We start from the raw sequence: 13,573 nt of genomic DNA, 5'->3' as shown, positions 1-13,573 counted from the left end.
TTCTTCTTTTTCATCATTTTTCCAGTGCCAGGTTTTCATTTATCTAAGAGGCTGTCCCCACAATATGAATATTCATTATAGGATGTTTAGCAGCATCCCTAGCCCTCTACCCACTAGACACTAGTAGCACAACCCTCTCCTAGTCACAATAATTAAAATTGCCCCCAGATTTTGCCAAATGTCCCTCGGGGGCAAAATAACCCAGTTGAGAATCACTGTTAGAATCCCCTAGTTTTGCTGAGTGGCTTGCACTTCTACTCTCTTTTGACCACCCCCAGACCAGCAACCCCCCATATGGTTTGTCTGCATCCCCACCCAAATCTCACCTTGAATCAATTGTAATTATACTCACATGTCAAGGGCGGAGCCAGGTGGTGATAATTGAATCATGGAAGCAGTTTCCCCCATACTGTTCTCGTGGTAGTGAATAAGCTCACAAGATCTGATGGTTTTATAAATGGGAGTTCCCTCGCACAAGCTCTCTCTTGCCTACCACTATGTAAGACGTGACTTTGCTCCTCATTTGCCTTCCAACATGATTGTGAGGCCTCCCCAGTCATGTGGAACTGTGAGTCCATTAAAACCTTTTTCCTTTATAAATTACCCAGTCTCAGGTATGTCTTTATTAGTAGTATAAGAACGGACTAATACAACCCACCCCCCACCCCCACCCACGCACACACACACACTTACTTAAAACAGATAACAGAGAGTCATCTGGAGTCTTGACCCTAGGCTTTTTGCTGCCTCCACACAGATGGAAGGGCAGCATACAACCAGGGCACAGTTGGAGAGATGAGGCTCAGATAACCCCCTAAACAGCCTCCTGGAATAGAGGAGGATTTCCAGGTGTCTGTTTGTCACTGGTCCCTTTGTCTTTGAGGGGACTCCAGTGGTTCCCCTTGTTTAACCATCTTCCCCCTCTACAATTATAGAACGGACCCCTCGCCTTCCAGCTGTTTAAGTGCTCAGTGCTAGAAACCTATTCTGTGTTGGCCCTGGGTTAAAGAGATGGGTAAGGCAAACAAGTGACAGACAATCCCAATACAGTTTGACCAGGGATCTGAGAGAGAGAAAAGCCTCAGGAGACTGTGGGATCCCCAAGAAGGGGGTCTGGCCTGGCCTGGAAAGTCAGGGAAGGGAACCTGGAGGAGGTGACATTTAAGCCAAGTTAGGAAAGAAGAATGAGAATTATCAAGGCAAAGACTGCACTGGGCTGAGCTGGTCTGGGACAGGGCCAGAGAGGGGTTTAAAACAGATAGATGGGATTGCATTGTCTGTGTGTGGAGGGCAGTGGTAACTCCAAGTTGTTGGGTACTGCCCTAACTTGAACAGGAGTAATGAGAGATGGAGCAGAGTGGTAGGCAGGGGCTTGCTCACAAAAAGCCTTGTATGCCAAGGTCAGAATGGCATTCTTTATCCTGAAGAGTTGCAGATATTGAAGAACTCCTAGAAATGTTACTGGATAAACTCCACTTAGTCATAGTGCGTTATTCTTTTTATAAGTTGCTGAATCTCATCTGATAATATATTGTTGAGGATTTCTGAGTCTATATTCATTAGGGATATTGGTCCGTAGTTTGATTAACTGACTGACCGATTGACTGCTTGATTGATTTTTGGACTAGCTTTGTCTGTTTTTGGTATCAGAGTGATGCTGGCCTCATAAGGTGAGTTCAATTTTCTGAAAGAAATTATGTAGAACCGCTGTTATTTTCTGGGCCTGGGCTTTTCTTTGTGAAATGTCTTAAATCATTAATCCAATTTCTTTAATAATTATAGAGCTATTCAGGCTATCTAATTCATCTTGGGTAGTTTTAGTAGTTTGTGGTTTTCAAGGAATTGATCCATTTCATCTTTGGGTTTTTTTTGTTCTTTTTGTTTTTGTTTTTTGTTTTTTGTTTTTGAGATAGTCTGTCTCTGTTGCCCAGGCTGGAGTGCAGCAGCGCAATCTTGGCTCACTGAAACTTCCACCTCCTGGGTTCAAGCAATCCTCATACCTCAGCCTCTCGAGTAGCTGGAATTGCAGATGTGCACCAGCACACCCAGCTAGTTTTTGTATATTTTGTAGAGACAGGGTTTCACCATATTGGCCAGGCTGGTCTCAAACTCCTGGTCTCAAATGATCCACCTGCCTCCACCTCCCAAAGTGCTGGGATTACAAGTGAGAGTCACCGCGCCAGTTCCCCCCATTTCATCTTAATTGTCAAATTTATGTGTACAGTTGTTGGAAGTACTTCCTTATTATTCCTTTAAGGTCTTCAGTGCCTGTGTTGGCATCCCCTGTTTCATTCCTGGTACTGATCATTTGTGTCTTTTTTTTTTTTTCTTTGTCTGTGTTGCTAGAGATTTGTTATTTTCATTGATCTTTTCAAATAACCTGATTTTGGTTTCATTGTTTTTTCTATTGTTTTTCTATTTTCAATTTCATTGATGTCTGCTCCTTATTATTTCCTTCTTTTGGTTTGCTTTGGGTTTATTTTACTCTGTAGGATTTTCAGGTAGAAGCTTAGATTATTGATTTGAGATCTTTCTTCTTATATAAGCCTTCAATGCCATTGTAGAGGCAGAAAGGGGATGATTCCTTTTCTCCCCATTTATAAAAGGTCATAGCCAACACCCCTATAACAAAAAACAGGTTAATGAGAGAAAAGCATAACAAATTTATTACATGCACATGTGTGCATGGAAATCATACAAAACATGAACTCAAAGAGGTACCAGATGGTTGAGACTTAAATGCTCTCTTCATAAGGGAATGGGAAATGGATGAAAAAATAGGCCCAGGATTCAGGTTCCAAGATGGCCGAATAGGAACACCTCCAGCCTCTAGCTCCCAGCATGAGCGACACAGAAGACAGGTGATATCTGCATTTCCAACTAAAGTACCGGGTTCATCTCACTGGGGCATGTTGGATGGTGGGTGCAGGACAGTGGGTGCAGCCCACCAAGTGAGAGCCAAAGCAGGGTGAGGTATCGCCTCACCCAGGAAGTGCAAGGGGGAAGGGAATTCCCTTTCCTAGCCAAGGGAAACCGTGACACACAAACCTGGAAAATTGGGTCACTCTCACCCTAATGCTGCACTTTACCAAGGGTCTTAACAAACACCACACCAGGAGATTATATACCACGCCTGGCTCGGAGGGTCCCATGCCCACGGAGCCTCCCTCATTGCTAAGACAGCAGTCTGAGATCTAACTGCAAGACAGCAGCAAGGCTGTCAGAGGGGCACCCGCCATTGCTGAGGCTTGAGTAGGTAAATAAAGTGACCAGGAAGCTCGAACTGGGTGGAGCCCACTGCAGCTCAAGGAGGCCTGCCTGCCTTTGTAGACTCCACCTCTGGGGACAGGGCATAGCCAAACAAAAGGCAGCAGAAACCTCTGCAGATTTAAATGTCCCTGTCTGACAGCTTTGAAGAGAGTAGTGGTTCTCCCAGCACATAGTTTGAGATCTGAAAACGGACAGACTGCCTGCTCAAGTGGGTCCCTGACCCCTGAGTAGCCTAACTGGGAGACACCCCCCACTAGGGGCAGACTGACACCTCACACCTCACACGACCGGGTACCCCTCTGAGATGAAGCTTCCAGAGGAACAATCAGGCAGCAACATTTGCTGTTCAACAATATTCACTCTTCTGCAGCCTCCACTGCTGATACCCAGGCAAACAGGGTCTGGAGTGGACTTCGAGCAAATGCCAACAGACCTGCAGCTGAGGGTCCTGACTGTTAGAAGGAAAACTAACAAATAGAAAGGACATCCACACCAAAACCCCATCTGTACGTCACCATCATCAAAGACCAAAGGTAGATAAAACCACAAAGATGGGGAAAAAGCAGTGCAGAAAAGCTGAAAATTCTAAAAATCAGAGTGCCTCTCCCCCTCCAAAGGAGCACAGCTCCTCACCAGCAACGGAACAAAGTTGGATGGAGAATGACTTTCATGAGTTGAGAGAAGAAGGCTTCAGACAATCAAACTTCTCCAAGCTAAAGGAGGAAGTTCAAACCCATCACAAAGAAGCTAAAAACCTTGAAAAAAGATTTGACAAATGGCTAACTAGAATAACCAATGTAGAGAAGTCCTTAAATGACCTGATAGAGCTGAAAACCATGACATGAGAACTACGTGACAAATGCACAAGCTTCAGTGACCAACTCAATCAACTGGAAGAAAGGGTATCAGTGATTGAAGATCAAATGAATGAAATGAAGCGAGAAGAGAAGTTCAGAGAAAAAAGAGTAAAAAGAAATGAACAAAGCCTCCAAGAAATATGGGATGATGTGAAAAGACCAAATCTATGTCTGATTGGTGTACCTGAAAGTGACAGGGAGAATGGAACAAAGTTGGAAAACACTCTGCAGGATATCATCCAGGAGAACTTCCCCAACCTAGCAAGGCAGGCCAACATTCAAATTCAGGAAATGCAGAGAATGCCACAAAGATACTCCTCAAGAAGAGCAACTCCAAGACACATAATTGTCAGATTCACCAAAGTTGAAATTAAGGAAAAAATGTTAAGGGCAGCCAGAGAGAAAGGTCAGGTTACCCACAAAGGGAAGCCCATAACACTAACAGTGGATCTCTTAGCAGAAATTCTACAAGCCAGAAGAGAGTGGAGGCCAATATTCAACATTCTTAAAGAAAAGAATTTTCAACCCAGAATTTCATATCCAGCCAAACTAAGTTTCATAAGTGAAGCAGAAATAAAATCCTTTACAGACAAACAAATGCTGAGAGATTCTGTCACCACCAGGCCTGCCCTACAAGAGATCCTGAAAGAAGCACCAAACATGGAAAGGAACAACTGGCACCATCCACTGCAAAAACATGCCAAAATGTAAAGACCATCGATACCAGGAAGAAACTGCATCAACTAACGAGCAAAATAACCAGCTAATATCACAAAAAAATTCAATGAATCCAGGAGCTGGTTTTTTGAAAAGATCAACAAAATTGATAGACCGCTAGCAAGACTAATAAAGAAGAAGAGAGAAAAGAATCAAATAGACGCAATAAAAAATGATAAAGGGGATATCACCACCGACCCCACAGAAATACAAACTACCATCAGAGAATACTATAAACACCTCTACACAAATAAACAAGAAAACCTAGAAGAAATGGATAAATTCCTGGACACATACACTCTCCCAAGACTAAACCAGGAAGAAGTTGAATCCCTGAATAGACCAATAGCAGGCTCTGAAATTGAGGCAATAATTAATAGCCTACCAACCAAAAAAACTCCAGGACCAGACAGATTCACAGCTGAATTCTACCAGAATTACAAGGAGGAGTTGGTACCATTCCTTCTGAAACTATTCCAATCAATAGAAAAAGAGGGAATCCTCCCTAACTCATTTTATGAGGCCAATATCATCCTGATACCAAAGCCTGGCAGAGATACAACAAAAAAAGGGAATTTTAGACCAATATCCCTGATGAACATCAATGCGAAAATCCTCAATAAAATCCTGGCAAACCGAATCCAGCAGCACATCAAAAAGCTTATCCACCATGATCAAGTGGGCTTAATCCCTGGGATGCAAGGCTGGTTCAATATACGCAAATCAATAAACATAATCCAGCATATAAACAGAACCAAAGACAAAAACCACATGATTATCTATCTCGATAGATGCAGAAAAGGCCTTTGACAAAATTCAACAGTCTTTCATGCTAAAAACTCTCAATGAATTTGGTATTGATGAAACGTATCTCAAAATAATAAGAGCTATTTATGACAAACCTACAGCCAATATCATACTGAATGGGCAAAAACTGGAAGCATTCCCCTTGAAAACTGGCACAAGACAGGGATGCCTTCTCTCACCACTCCTATTCAACATAGTGTTGGAAGTTCTGACCAGGGCAATCAGGCAAGAGAAAGAAATAAAGTGTATTCAATTAGGAAAAGAGGAAGTCAAATTGTCCCTGTTTGCAGATGACATGATTGTATATTTAGAAAATCCCATCATCTCAGCCCAAAATCTCTTTACATTGATAAGCAACTTCAAAGTCTCAGGATGCAAAATCAATGTGCAAAAATCAGAAGCATTCTTATACACCAGTAACAGACAAACAGAGAGCCAAATCATGAGTGAACTCCCATTCACAATTGCTTCAAAGAGAATAAAATACCTAGGAATCCAACTTACAAGGGATGTGAAGGACCTCTTCAAGGAGAACTACAAACCACTGCTCAATGAAATAAAAGAGGACACAAACAAATGGAAGAACATTCCATGCTTGTGGATAGGAAGAATCGATATCTTGAAAATGGCCTTACTGCCCAAGGTAATTTATAGATTCAATGCCATCCCCATTAAGCTACCAATGACTTTCTTCACAGAACTGGAAAAAACTACTTTAAAGTTAATATGGAACCAAAAAAGAGCCCGCATTGCCAAGACAATCCTAAGCCAAAAGAACAAAGGTGGAGGCATCACGCTACCTGACTTCAAACTATACTACAAGGCTACAGTAACCAAAACAGCATGGTACTGGTACCAAAACAGAGATATAGACCAATGGAACAGAACAGAGCCCTCAGAAATAATACCACACATCTACAACCATCTGATCTTTGACAAACCTGACAAAAACAAGAAATGGGGAAAGGATTCCCTACTTAATAAATGGTGCTGGGAAAACTGGCTAGCCATAAGTAGAAAGCTGAAACTGGATCCCTTCCTTACACCTTATACAAAAATTAATTCAAGATGGATTGGAGACTTAAATGTTAGACCTAAAACCGTAAAAACCCTAGAAGAAAAGCTAGGCAATATCATTCAGGACATAGGCATGGGCAAGGACTTCATGTCTAAAACACCAAAAGCAATGGCAACAAAAGCCAACATTGACAAATGGGATCTAATTAAACTAAAGAACTTCTGCACAGCAATAGAAACTACCATCAGAGTGAACAGGGAACCTACAGAATGGGAGAAAATGTTTGCAATCTACTCATCTGACAAAGGGCTAATATCCAGAACCTACAAAGAACTCAAACAAATTTACAAGAAAAAAACAACCCCATCAAAAAGTGGGCAAAGGATATGAACAGACACTTCTCAAAAAAAAAAAAAAACAGCCAACAGACACATGAAAAAATGCTCATCATCACTGGTCATCAGAGAAATGCAAATCAAAACCACAATGAGATACCATCTCACACCAGTTAGAATGGCAATCATTAAAAAATCAGGAAACAACAGGTGCTGGAGAGGATGTGGAGAAATAAGAACACTTTTACACTGTTGGTGGGACTGTAAACTAGTTCAACCATTGTGGAAGACAGTGTGGTGATTCTTCAAGGATCCAGAACTAGAAATACCATTTGACCCAGCCATCCCATTACTGGGTATATACCCAAAGGATTATAAATCATGCTGCTATAAAGACATATGCACACGTATGTTTATTGCGGCACTATTCACAATAGCAAAGACTTGGAACAAACCCAAATGTCCACCAATGACAGACTGGATTAAGAAAATGTGGCACATATACACCATGGAATACTATGCAGCCATAAAAAAGGATGAGTTTGTGTCCTTTGTAGGGACTTGGATGCAGCTGGAAACTATCATTCTGAGCAAACTACTGCAAGAACAGAAAACCAAACACTGCATGTTCTCACTCATAGGTGGGAATTGAACAATGAGAACACTTGGACACAGGAAGGGGAACATCACACACCGGGGCCTGTTGTGGGGTGAGGAGAGCAGGGAGGGATAGCATTAGGAGATATACCTAATGTAGATGATGAGTTAATGGGTGCAGCACACCAACATGGCACATGTGTACATATGTAACAAACCTGCATGTTGTGCACATGTACCCTAGAACATAAAGTATAATAAAAATAAATACAAATATAAATAAATAAATAAATAGGCCCAATACTCAGACAACAGTTTGTTAATGATTCTCCTTGGGAAGATGAGGGGCAGAACTGCAGGGGAACTAAAGTTCTCTTATTATGCAAATAAAGTCTCCCACATAATCTCTGGGAGCTGTCCTTAGAGAATCCATGAAGGTTTGTCTGGGCATGGTGATGACTCCCAGTCTCTTCTCTTCTCTGGTGGTTGATCTTTCCTGGTTATTTCATGAAATCCCTAGGGTGGAGGTCTTGAGACAATTGCATTTCTTTTCAAAAAAGGCTTTCTTAAGCAGATAAGGAAATTCCAGAGAGAGAGAGAGAGTCCTTCCCTGTACTTGGGAAAAGGATCAGAGAAACAAGGAAGTGGGGGGGATGGTGAGCAGGAGTTGTTCAGAGACGGACCTTGGCTATGAGGCTTATTTGTGAGGCCTTTTAATTTTCAAAGCACTCAGCATGCCAAAGAGCTATGTTTTGGGGGATTTTTTCTGCACCCCAACACTATAAATTTCCATCTCAGCTTTGCATTAACCACAACCCACAAAATTGATATGTTGTATTTTCATCTTCGTTCAAAATATCTTCTAATTTTCCTTTAATCTTTCTCTTTGACCCATGGGTTACTTAGAATTACGTGGTTTACTTTCCAAGTATTTGGAGATTTTCTTTTTATCTCTCTGTTATTGATTTCTAGCTTGATTTCATTGCAGTCAAAGAACATATTCTGTAATTTCAATTCTTTAAAAACAAATTATTTAATTTTTTATTTTTATTTTATTTTTATGTTCTTGTTGTTGTTGTTGTTGAGATGGAGTCTTGCTCTGTTGCCCAGGCTGTAGTGCATTGGTGTGATCTTGGCTCACTGCAACCTCCACCTCCGGGATTCGAGTGATTCTCCTGCCTCAGCCTCCCAAGTAGCTGGGATTAGAGGCATGCGCCACCACGCCCAGCTAATTCATATATTTTTAGTAGAGATGGGGTTTCACCATGTTGGGCAGGCCGGTCTCAAACTCCTGACCTCAGGTGATCCGCCTGCCTCAGCCTCCCAAAGTGCTGGGATTACAGGTGTGAGCCACTGCACCCAGCCTAAAAAAATTTTTTAAGATAAGATTTTGCTCTGTTGCCCAGGGTGGACTTGAATTCCTGGGCTCCAGCTGTCCTCCTGCCTCAGCCTCCCAAGTAGCTGGGACAAGTAGCTGGGACTATAGGCATTGTCATCACACCCGGTTCTTAACTCTTTTACATTTGCTGAGAATTATTTTATCACTGCTAAGGTTTGGATGTTTGTTCCTTCCAAAATTCATGTTGAAATTTCATTGCCATTGTAACAATATTAAGAGGTAAAACTTTTAAGAGGTAATGAGATCACGAGGGCTATCCCCTCATGATGGAATTAATGCCCTTATGAAAGGGCAGGTTTGGCCCCCTCTTGCTTCTTCGTCTTTGTTCTTCTGCTATGTAAGTAATAGCATTCCTCCCCTCTAGAGGGTGCAGCATTCAAGGCACCATTGCGGGATCAGGTTCTTACCAGACACCAAACCTGCCAGCGCCTTGATCTTGGACTTCCTAGTAACCAGAACTCTGAGAAATAAACTTCTGTTCTTTATAAATTACTCAGTCTCAGATATTCTGTTATAACAGCACAGAACAGCCTACAACGATGACTCAGGCTATGACTTATCTTGGTGAATGTCCCATGTGCACTTGAAAAGAATGTCAATTAGATCTTACTTGGTTGATGATGTTGAGTTCATCTATAATCCTTGCTGACTTTGTCTTAGTCATCTATATTTTTACCCAGATTTAGGGAAGTGAAGTGCAGTCCTCACTTGATACCTGCTGCTCTGGAGATTGAAAGGGGGATGCTGAAAATCTGATTTAAGGGGTGCCAGGACAAAGGTCTCCCTGACTTCAAGTTTCTCGCACACACAGGTGCAGAATTTGATGATGTTCACCGACCTAAAGCTTCTTCTCCAGGAGGAGGCCCCTGAAATTAGATACATTTCTCTGATTAAGTCTTTTCCATACACACAGCAGGATATTTCGATAGGTTGGCCTGCAAGAGAGTTTGTTTTTTGTTTTGTGGTTTTTGTTTTTTGTTTTTGAGACAAAGTCTCACTCTGTCGCCCAGGCTGGAACACAATGGCGCAATCTCGGCTCACTGCAACCTCCGCCTCCCAGTTTCAAGTGATTCTCCTGCCTCAGTCTCCCGAGTAGCTGAGATTACAGGCACAGGTCATCATGCCCAGCTAATTTTTGTATTTTTGTAGAGATGGGGTTTCACCATATTAGCCAGGCTGGTCTTAAACTCCTGACCTCAGGTGATCTGCCCTCCTCGGCCTCCCAAAGCGCGGGGATTACAGGCGTGAGCCACAGCGCCTGGCCTGCGAGAGAATTTTGATGGGAGGTGGGACACAAGCAGGGGAAGCACTACGTTGGAGTTTCTTTTATATTTGTCTCTATCACAGCTTTGCCTTGAGCCAGCCCCTGGCTCTGTGAGCCTGTGGGGGCCTAGCATGAAGGCCCTTAGAATGCTGGCAGCTCCCATAGGACACATGAGAATAAAGGAAACCTTGATGTTCCTTGACTGATGTGGTCCAGGGGCTTGCCCAGGGTTGGTCCTGCCCAGCCCCATGCCCATGCTCATTTGGGCACAGTTCCTGTGGGTTGGGAAGACCAGAAGATAACCCATCTGAAAGATGGCATCTTCCTTTCTTTCTTCTCTGGGGCAATGTCAGTAAGAGCCACCATTCCCTACTCACATTTATTTGCTCCAGCACCAAGAGGCATACTACCCTCTCCTCCCACCAGCGCCTACACATGGGCCTTGTACACCCCCAAACATGCGCCTCCAGTCACAGTTTTCCCTCTGAGCAGGGGGATGGGAGTGAAGGCATGAAAAATTGGGTAGAGGGATGTGTGGAGAACCCCATATTCTCTTAGCTATATCTTCCCACTCTTCCTCTCTCTGCCTTCTTCCCAAATCATGGCTGGAGCACAGGTAAGGACTTCCAAGAGGGCTGTTTGGGTGGGGTTAGGTGCAGAAGAAAAAGTAGTCAAAGACAGTAGTTCTTAATGATCAATGGATCCCAGAGCCTTTGGGAAATTTGATAAAATAGTTTTGGACTTTCTTCCCAGAAAAACAATGCCCTTGGGATGGACCCACAGTTATGCCTTCATTTTTAGGAGTGTTTGTAACCTCCTGAGGAGTAGTCCTTGGAGCCCACTTTAAGAACCTCTGGATTAGAGGAAGTGGCAACCGATCTGTCCCTCTTCCCCTTCAGATGGCAGAAAGCCTCCTTTCTCTCTAACTCACAAAGCATCCCCTCTATCTTCTTGAATGACCAAGATTACTTCTTATTGTTATATTCAAAGGCAAAAGACAATAGCCAGATAGTGAGGCTGTAGCACTAGCTATTAACCTAGAACTTAATCACCAAAGAATGATTCTCTTAGTTTCATGTCCTTTAGCCCACATTTGATCTCATTGATTTGTGCTTCCAGTCCCTAGCCATTTGGGCTGTTTGTGGCGGTTGATTTTTCTGGATATCATTATGTCTACAGGCAGAGTGTGATGACTAGGGTATCTTGGGTGACTGCAGATTTGTGCAAAGTGAGATATAGGGAGTAACGGGTGAAAAGGGTGCCACACGCTTGAACTTGGTTGCAGCACCAAGGGAACTTTAAAAACTTACACGAATATTGGGCTTGGAAGGTTTGGTGGGGTGTCTGAATCCCTGTTAATTTTTATTTACCCCAAAAAGTAAATAAAAATTATTTATATAGTATGGCCCGAGATCAAAAAGCATCTTGCATCATTTTATGATGTTACTTAGTTTATACTTTTAAACTGCTAAATCTCAGGTTCTCTCAACCAACAAAATTATTTCAATTATTTTGTTAGGCAAAAAAAAAATTGACTTGGCCATCCTCCTCTATCTCATCTGTCAGTCTGGTAAGCGTTTTTTCAGGGAGATCCCAAGGACTGTGGCTAAGTCAACTTGATTTGCACTTATTTCTTCCCATTGCCATGTCCAAATCATTCAGCACTGTTGTCCTAGACATGAGGCTGCCGCTCAGGCCCAGACTCCCAAAGAGTTGTATGCAAGTAACTCCAGCTCCTGAGGCTGGGAGGTACTTCTGAAGGCAACAGAAGAATCCATCTTCCTGCAGATTTATTGAATACCGTGTCAGTTTCCTTCCCATCTATTTCCACCACATGCAGACATCTGTGCTCTGGTGACTCTAAAGGATAAACAAAGACTATGGTCAAGTTGAGGGGAGCAGTTAAATATTGTGATGCCCTGAAATGCTTGAAACATATTTCTTGCATCTTAGGGTACTGACCTCAGACCCTAGAGCCAGAAAAAGTGCAATGGAATCTGTTTTATAGAGTAGTACAGTAAATAAAACCATTCCAGGACAAAAGTGAAAGCAATACCATACTATATCTCATTCAGCTATGCAATTTTCCTTTTAAAATTTTTTATTTTTATTTTTTACTTTTTAAATTATTTGGGTATTTCTATGTTTCAAAACTCAAAAAGTACAAAAGACATTCAGGGAAAAACCTCCTTCCTATGTCTGTTCCCTACCCAAGTTCCCTTACCAGAGGCAAGCACTATTATCAGTTCCTTCTATATCCTTCCATTAATAGTCTATGTCTTTTTCTGTTTTATTACCTCCTCTCAAAGTTTGGATTGGGATTTTTGGGCAGCATTTCTAGTTTGTTTCTGCAAACATGGAAGTGTTTGTGCTTCACTTGTAATAATAGGTCACAGAACAGGTCACAGCCTGCTCTGCAAAGCTTACCATCTCATGTACTGCATTTTAAGCATTTTTATTCCATCCCACAAGAACTAATGCTTTGCATCCTTCTCTAAGCCCTGTGAGGGACCCCAAGACAAGTAAAGCCTTTGTCACTGCCCTAAGGAACTTCTTTGTTAGTTGGGGAGACAAGACTACCCATCTGAAACAAATGACAGGAGCAGATGGAGTGTATTGCTGACTCATGGGACTAGTTTTTTGAAAACTTTAAATGCCAGGAGGAAGTTTGGCTTTGATACTGTTGGTCTTTTAACCTTGTGGTTAAATGTTTTTGGAGTCAGAGTAAATCTTGGCTCCAATGCCAGCTCTGGTGCTTGATCAATTCTCTTAAGCTCTCTGAGCCCGTTTTTTCCTCTGTTATATGTAAGAGTATCATTTACTACCATGGATTGGAGGAGATGATGAAGATACAGCACCTGGTATAAAATGGGTGCTCAGTAAGTGGGTTGATTGTGCTTTTTGTAGGAGAAACTACATGAAATTTGGGGCCATTAGGACACCATGCATACATGTGCATTTGTATCCATTTGTGTGTGGGCGAGGGGAGGAGGGGTATTGACAATTAAGTCTATGAGCTCTAAGACACATGAGCAAGACAGAGGCAGGGAGAAGGACCAGATGGAAGCTCTGCTGATGCATGGCAGCTGATGCCGAAGCCATGGGGCTGAGCTTCCCAGTTGACTGCTAAGGCAGGAATGGGATGGGGTATCTTTAACAGCTTCTGAGCCTGATCATGACATGCCAAAAGTAATGTCTGACAGGATTCATCTGGGAGTGATGTGGAGGCTGATATGTAAAGAGGCAGAAATAGAGGCAGGGAGTCCAATAAAGACTGTCATCAAGGTGATAGATTCTCAAAACTGGTGC

This window comes from Chlorocebus sabaeus, chromosome X, assembly GCF_047675955.1.
Source record: "Chlorocebus sabaeus isolate Y175 chromosome X, mChlSab1.0.hap1, whole genome shotgun sequence".
Classification (NCBI taxonomy): Eukaryota; Metazoa; Chordata; class Mammalia; order Primates; family Cercopithecidae; genus Chlorocebus; species Chlorocebus sabaeus.
Note: the sequence above shows the minus strand (reverse complement) of the source record.